We start from the raw sequence: 8,227 nt of genomic DNA, 5'->3' as shown, positions 1-8,227 counted from the left end.
TTGCGCATTATATTACAGAAATGTTCACAGGGAATATATCGACACTAATATAAGGTATCAATACGAAACTTAATTTGTAGGAAGATGGCATTTTTTGGAAATTAGTTCTTAAACCTGAACTGCCCGTGCACTCTGAAAAAAAACGCTAGGAATTAAAGTGACTGTTCTCATTTATGCTAATAGAGTTCATTCATTTTAGATTAAGGGCATATCATTTTCTGAAATGGTCAGAAGTGGTATTGGTAAATGTACAATAATAATTCCTTGTATTAGCATTCTATATCAAGTTTGGAACAAGCGCGCAGCAACGCATTACATTGGATTTTAAGCGTCGATCTCATATAAAAAATCTTTGTTTTAATGAGAAAATATTTCTTTTAGGTGTACTTAATTATAGGAAAAAAACACAACTTAATTATGATTTATAAAATCACCAATATATCCTTATCGGAATTCACAGAAAATGTTGTCAGTTGTGTGCGTAACTTCCAAAGTTTTGATTTTGGTAAGCGTTCTCTTTTAATTTGTTATTCGTTTGCTATCTAATTAATCTTTACTTTTTTTCCAGTACTTAATCATTATGATTTTACTGGACACAACTAGAGGAACACGACAAGTTTTGCCTGAAAGTGTGACAACCCACGGAAACCCGATATGCTGAGAGAAGTTGGATGTGCTATGAGAAGTTGCCGATAGATTTCGATGAATTTCGGTAGGGTAAGTACATCCAGTTCTATAATTTTTTAAAGGCATTTTTGAATTAAAATATATTTTGGTGTATGCAAAGGAGATATTACCATGTATGTTTGAAAAATCCCGGTTATTAATAATCAGGATTTATTGAAATATGGCTATTTAAAGTCGACGATGCAGGGATTTGTCCCATATTTACCACTTTATTTACAAATTTCTTTAAATGTATGCCAGTGAAAAAGTTTTTGCACCGACAATTATATTAACCAATGTCCCCGAGTAACGTATCCGCCAGAATTTCTTTTAAAAATTCGTATTGGGTGAAAAATTCGACTTTACATTCAACATGATGATGAAAACATGATATGACATGGTGCTGTACAAAGATGTCGAGATATGACATGAGTGCAGTTCATTTATAAACTTAAAAGCTCACTATTACAGCTTATTTATGCCAACTCTACAACTGCATTGTAGATCATTTTCATTGAATTTTGAGGTTTTATAATTATATCCGTTCTGAAGCTAAGTTACTAGTAATTTCTAGCTTATTTGTATCTTTTTTATTGTATGAAAATCAATGGAAATGTAAAGCAATTGATTCATACAGGTAAAACTATACATCCGGTAGGCAATCTAAACATGTATAATAATATTTTCTGCCTATAGTTCCAATTATGGGTAGACTTTCATAAATGTGAACTAAATTTGGATCTATTATACATGACTTCAAGTTGACAGCTTTGCAAACATCTCCGACAATGCACGCGTGTAAATGTTTGTTTCTTTTCGTTCTTTTGGTAATGATATGTGAAAAATGTAAACATTTATTTTCAAAACCCAATCCACGCCTCCTTCTTATGTGTATTTGCATAGATAACACGCATTTTTTTACTGATAAAGCCCCAAGCCTTGAAGGAATATATTCAGCCAGATTTCAGCAAATTATAACATTTAAAACTAGGGCGTACTTTCCATTTAGGAGTAAAACGCATATTGAGACAAATCGTCAAGATTGCATTTAAATTATATAGCTCTGGTCTTTTATCGCTATACTCATTAAATGACGTCATCGTATGTGTTTTACTTTACAAGTCATTTAAAGTTTCACGTCATGGATAAAAGGTATTTATCGTATTGAATATTAAGTACGACCTACAGTTTGTTTGCAAGTCGCGTAACCCACTAAAGGTAGATTATTAACTAACGGCTCGCGCATACATGTCGTCAATCTCTCTCACTCTGCTTCTCTCCTCTGTGTCTGTCTCTGTCAGTGTCTGTCTGTACGTACCCAACATCTTTCCATACGAGGAAACCGTGTCTACACAAACCAAGTGAATCGTGGTACCCATAATAATGGTACAAACAGTGCAAACAGTGGCGCCCACAATGGTTCAAATAGTGTTAACTATGGTGCCCATAATAATGGCACAAATACTCAACCCAGCCCTAGTGGTCTAAGACAGACAGGTCAACGAGGTGGAGCACAGAGTCAGCGTGGATTCAGACCAAGAGGACCAAGAGGCGGCTACAGAAGAAGTTAGGTCACCTGCGGGTTCTGGAACATTAATGGCTTTAGTGCAGACCTCAAAAGTGATAACTATATTATACGCCAATCATGTATTGATAAATTAGACATTGACATTATAGGCATCAGTGAAACTAAACTTACAGGACAGAATGCTATAAACTTACCAGGTTATTTATGGTTTGGTAATAATAGAAAACTTACGCATGTCAATGCTAGGACAGGGTCTGGGGGTGTTGGATTTCTTGTAAAACAACATATTGCTAATTATTTTTCTATTAATATCGTAAATGACAGTTATGATGGTATTTTATGGTTAGAATTTTCTGATAAGTGTACTAATTATACTTTCTATGCTTGTGTTTGTTACTTGCCACCAAATAACTCCTCAAGACAGGTTGATGTTTGTGATTTTTATGACACTTTGCTTACTAATGTATATGAATATCAAAACTCTGGCACTGTTTGCATATGTGGTGACTTCAACAGTAGAATTGGGGAGAATGAGGATTATATTGTTGGTGTTGATGAGATTGCTGTGAGAGATGTTGTGGATTTTACAACAAATTCCTATGGTGATAAACTTATCGATTTTCTTATTGACAGTAACATGTGTGTTCTTAATGGTCGCAACTTTGTTAAAAATGATTTTACCTCGGTGTCTATAAAAGGCTGTGCAGTGGTTGATTATTGCATTATTCACCATGATAATCTTCATCTGTTTCAAGATTTCAAAGTCACACGAAGCACGGAAATTTTAAATGAGCTACATGCTCAATTTGGTATTTTACCCTCATCTGTTCCTGATCATTCTATTTTGTCATGGACGTATATTTTAAAAGGCCAGGATCAATTTTATGCACATAATTGCTGCACTGATGACCATCAATCAGGTCGTAATGCCTCATATGATAGATTTAATGTAGATAATATTAATAATGAATTTCTTACGGCAGACAGTGTGATCAAGTCATTACATGATACTGTTTTTAAATTAGAACAGAGTATCAGATTGCAAACAGATGTCGATTCAGCCTATATTGATATATGCACTGTTATTAGAAAAGAAATGTATAGCAAACTAGAATATAAAAAAGTTAATATACTTTTTAGTAAAGATAACAAGAAAAGAAGAATAGGCAAACCGTGGTGGAATGAACAACTGTCTTACTTATGGAATTCCCAATGTAAGGCAGAAAAGGATTGGTTAAATTGTAAAGAGGCCAATGCCAAAAATCATCTCAAATACTTATTTGTAACGGCAAGACGTGCTTTTGACCGTGAAGTTCAGAAAAGTAAACGGGCATACTGGGTTTCATTTCAAACTAATCTCGCCTCTCAATGTGAAGAGGATCAGGTAGAGTTTTGGAAATCCATTGGAAAAATTGGTGTTGCTCAATCCAAAAATAAAGCTATCCCTTTAGAAGTGGTCTGTGATGATGGCTCTACTTCAGATAATATTGACACAGTTTTGTCAAAATGGAAGAATGATTTTAGCAGTCTGTTTTGCAACAGAAACAATTCTTTTCAATATCAAACATGGTTAGGAAATAGCAATGTTGGGAACAATCTAAATTGTGAAAGTTTAAATGAAAATATTACTCTATCTGAAGTATGGAAGGCCATTACTAAAGCAAAGTGTGGCAAAGCATGTGGTAATGACTCAATACCTGTAGATGTGTTAAAAAATGATGTCTGTGTTTCTTTTCTACATATTCTTTTTAATGTTTGTTTTAACTCTGGCATAGTACCATCTGAGTGGGGTAAAATAATTATAAGTCCCATTCCTAAATCAAGTACAACTGATTTACGAGACCCCCTGTCCTACAGAGGCATTGCATTATCCTGTTCCATGTATAAATTATATAGCTCCATTCTAAATGACAGAATATCACAATGGTCTGAGGATAATGATGTCATTGTTGATGAGCAAAATGGCTTTCGGAAAAATAGAAGTACAATTGATCATTTGTCGTCTCTAACTAATATTATTGAAACAAGAAAGCGTTTAAGGCAGTCTACTTTCTGTGCCTTCATTGATTTTAAAAAGGCGTATGATTTCGTAGAAAGAGGCATTTTGTGGAATAAGTTGACTTCAGTGATAGGTGTTAATGGAAAAATTGTCATAGCTATCAAATCGTTATATAATAATGTAACATCATGTGTACGAATTAATGGCCTTTATACCGAAGAGTTTGAGGTTCAATGTGGCCTTCGACAAGGCTGTGGCCTGTCACCGCTTCTTTTTAATCTGTTTATTAACGATCTAGCTGTTGCAATTAAAGCCCTAGATAAAGGAATATCCATAAGTGATAATGAAAAACTGTGTATATTACTTTATGCAGACGACATTGTTCTTATCTCTGATAATGAGCAGGATCTACAATCTATGTTAAATGTTTTAAATACATGGTGTTCTTTCAATTGTATGGTTGTGAATCATGATAAAAGTCACATAGTGCATTTTAGACCTAATTGTAGAAATAGAACAACAATCTCATTTACATGTGGTGACTACAATTTGCAAGTTGTGAACAAGTACATGTACCTTGGTATCCTATTGGATGAGCATCTAGATTTTGGTACCACTGCTAAGTGTGTGGCACAAAGTGCTGGCAGAGCGCTTGGTCTTTTAATTGCTAAATGTAAACCAGCAGGCGGTTTGCCATATAAAGTATTTACCAAATTATATGATACGACTGTCTGGCCTATAATTTCATATGGTGCGGCCATTTGGGGCACTAAATCATTTTCGTGTATTAATGCAGTAGAAAGTCGAGCTATTCGATTCTTCCTTGGTACAGGCCGATACACACCTATAAATGCTTTGTATGGCGACACTGCCTGGCAACCACCACATGTTAAACAGTGGAAATCTATTGCACACCATTGGTATAGACATGTTAATATGGACAGTGGTAGAATGAATCAAAAAGTATTTTTATTCTGTTCCGTCAAAAGTAGCAGAACTTGTAAGAATTGGCAGTTTGAATGTAAAACTCATTTTAATGATATCTGTTTGTTAAATCCATTGAATGACTGTAGAGACAGAAACCTGAGAGATTTCTGTGAACAAGTGTTGTCCCACAGCATGCATAAATATGTTAGCATATGGACAAATAATGTTAATGCTGAAGTTGGGCCATCTGGTAGGGGGCGTTATAAACTTAGAACGTATAGACAGTTTAAAGAAACATTTGCTGTAGAAACGTATGTTACATCTACACTACCCTTAAGACATAGATCTGCTCTTGCTAAGTTTAGATGTGGAACTGCTCCACTTAGATTAGAGACTGGAAGGTATGAGAATATTCCCGAAAATCTGCGTATCTGTCCCTTATGTAAGCTAGATATTGAAAATGAATCTCATGTTTTGTTTCACTGTGATGCCTACAACTGTGTTAGGATTGACCTTATCTCTAAAGCTAATGAGATAAACAGATCTTTTAACTCGCTCTGTGATAATGATAAACTAGTGTTTGTACTTTCAAATGAAAACATGGTAAAAGTCAGTGCCAAGACCTGCCATATGATCTTAACTACACGAACACAACTCTTGTATAAATAGCATTTTAAGCCTTCTCTTAACTTTTAGCAAGACCTATGTTTTATCAGATTTTAGTGATGCTCACATATAAATTTGTAAATTATCTGTTGATGAGTTCAATTAAAAAAAATCCTATATATAATGTGTGTGTGTATATATATATATGTATGTATATGTATATATATATATATATATATATATATATATAATATGTAATCTCTCATGCTGTTTTAAATTTGTCAACTGGAGCTCATAACCTTAGTATCTGGGTGTCTAGTTGATTTTATAGTGTATATATATATATATATATATATATATATATATATATATATATATATATAAATGTTATCTCTCATGCTGTTTAGAAACTACATGTATTTTAATCTGTCAACTGGAGCTCATAACCTATCTGGTTGTTAAGTTGATTTTATTTTATGCTATGCTTATGTTTTTTTGTTTTTTTTAGTTAATTTTTATTATTTTTCTATTTCTCTATGTATCAAGTATTAAATACCTATGTTTTAGATAGAGAGCTGTCTCTTATAACTCTGTACTGAGTGGCAATACACTTGTAATCTATGAATAACTTGTATGTGTATATAGCTGTCAAATATGTGTATTGAAGAGACGTTAATAAACTATTAAAATAAATACATACCAGAGCTACAATAGGGTTAGTTTTATGTCCGGTTTTCTGTACGCTTGGGGCTTCATCAGATGAAAAATACGTGTTATCTATGCAAATGCACATACAGAGGAGGCGGATTGGGTTTTGAAAATAAATGTTTACATTTTGCATATATCATTACCAAAAAGAACAAAAAGAAACAAACATTTACACGCGTGCATTGTTGGAGATGTTTGCAAAGCTGTCAATTTGAAGTCATGTATAATAGATCCAAATTTAGTTCACATTTATGAAAGTCTACCCATAATTGGAACTAAAGGCAAAAATATTATTATAAATGTTAAGATTGCCTACCGGACGTATATTTTTACCTGTATGAATCAATTGCTTTACATTTACAATGATTTTCAAACAATAAAAAAGATACAAATAAGCTGGAAATTAACCTAGGTTCAGAACGGATATAATTATAAAACCTCAAAGTTCAATGATAATGATCTACAATGCATCAGAGTCAAATAGGTCGCCGTGGTGTAATGGATACGGTGTACGCCTAGCGACCGGGAGGTCACGGGTTCGATCCCCACCGTGGGAGCATTCTTTAGATCTCCCCCCAAAGACACCAAGTACTGGTTCTAGGCCCAGTAAACGGACTCGAGAGCATTTATATAAGCATTGGGCTTTCGATGCAATCGAGCTAAAATAAATAGGTTTAAACTAATGCATCAGAGTGGGCATAAATCAGCTGTAATAGTGAGCTTTTAAGTTTATAAATTAACTGCACTCATGTCATATCTCGACATCTTTGTACAGCACCATGTCATATCATTTTGTCATCAACATGTTGAATGTAAAGTCGAATTTTTCCATCAATACGATTTTTTTTAAGAAACCCGGGCGGATATGTTACTCGGGGACATTGGTTTATATTATTGTCGGTGCAAAAACATTTTCACTGGCATACCTTTAAAAAAATGTAAATAAAGTGCTAAATATGGGACAAATCCCTGCATCGTTGACTTTAAATAGCCATATTTCAATAAATCCTGAATATTAATAACCAGGATTTTTCTAACATACATGTTAATACCTCCTTTGCATACACCAAACTATATTTTAATTCAAAAATGCTTTTAAACAATTATAGAACTGGATTTACTTACCCTACCGAAATTCATCGAAATCTATCGGCAACTTCTCCTAGCACATCCAACTTCTCACAGCATATCGGGTTTCCGGGGGTGGTGATTAGGTTTGCTGAACTTTTAACACCCAGTATACGTCAACACGTTTCAGATGAATTATTCCGATATCCAATCCAACGCCTGTTGCGCACCCCAAATATCAACATTAATATTGATGTATTTTTGCTTGTTGAAGCAACGTGCAACTGTTTGTATTTTCTTTTAAAGTGTGTTGCAGACATAACAAACAACATACAGGATATACATACATGGAAGGGGAAAAAAATATTAGCGATAAACTACTGCTCTAAATTCTCTACGTGTTTTAAAATTAAAGCCATAATATTGTTATTGATCGAAGAAAAATTAAAATGAGTTGTACACAGGATTGAGTCGGGAATAATTGCGTTTTGCCGTGAGAAAATATTAACGAAAACTCGAATACAATGTCTCATGCAATTGTAAAATGGAATTTCCCGAGTTCTCTCGCACTAAAACAAATACTTAGAGAATTTTGTCACGTGGTACAATACTGAAAATTAGTATACTAGTATAATACATAGTATGTCTATTTAACATAGTATGTCTGCTTTACTTATTATGCGGAAAATGTATATTTTCAGATATAAGTTGATATATGTCGTATC

This window comes from Dreissena polymorpha, chromosome 3 (assembly GCF_020536995.1).
Source record: "Dreissena polymorpha isolate Duluth1 chromosome 3, UMN_Dpol_1.0, whole genome shotgun sequence".
NCBI lineage: Eukaryota > Metazoa > Mollusca > Bivalvia > Myida > Dreissenidae > Dreissena > Dreissena polymorpha.
Note: the sequence above shows the minus strand (reverse complement) of the source record.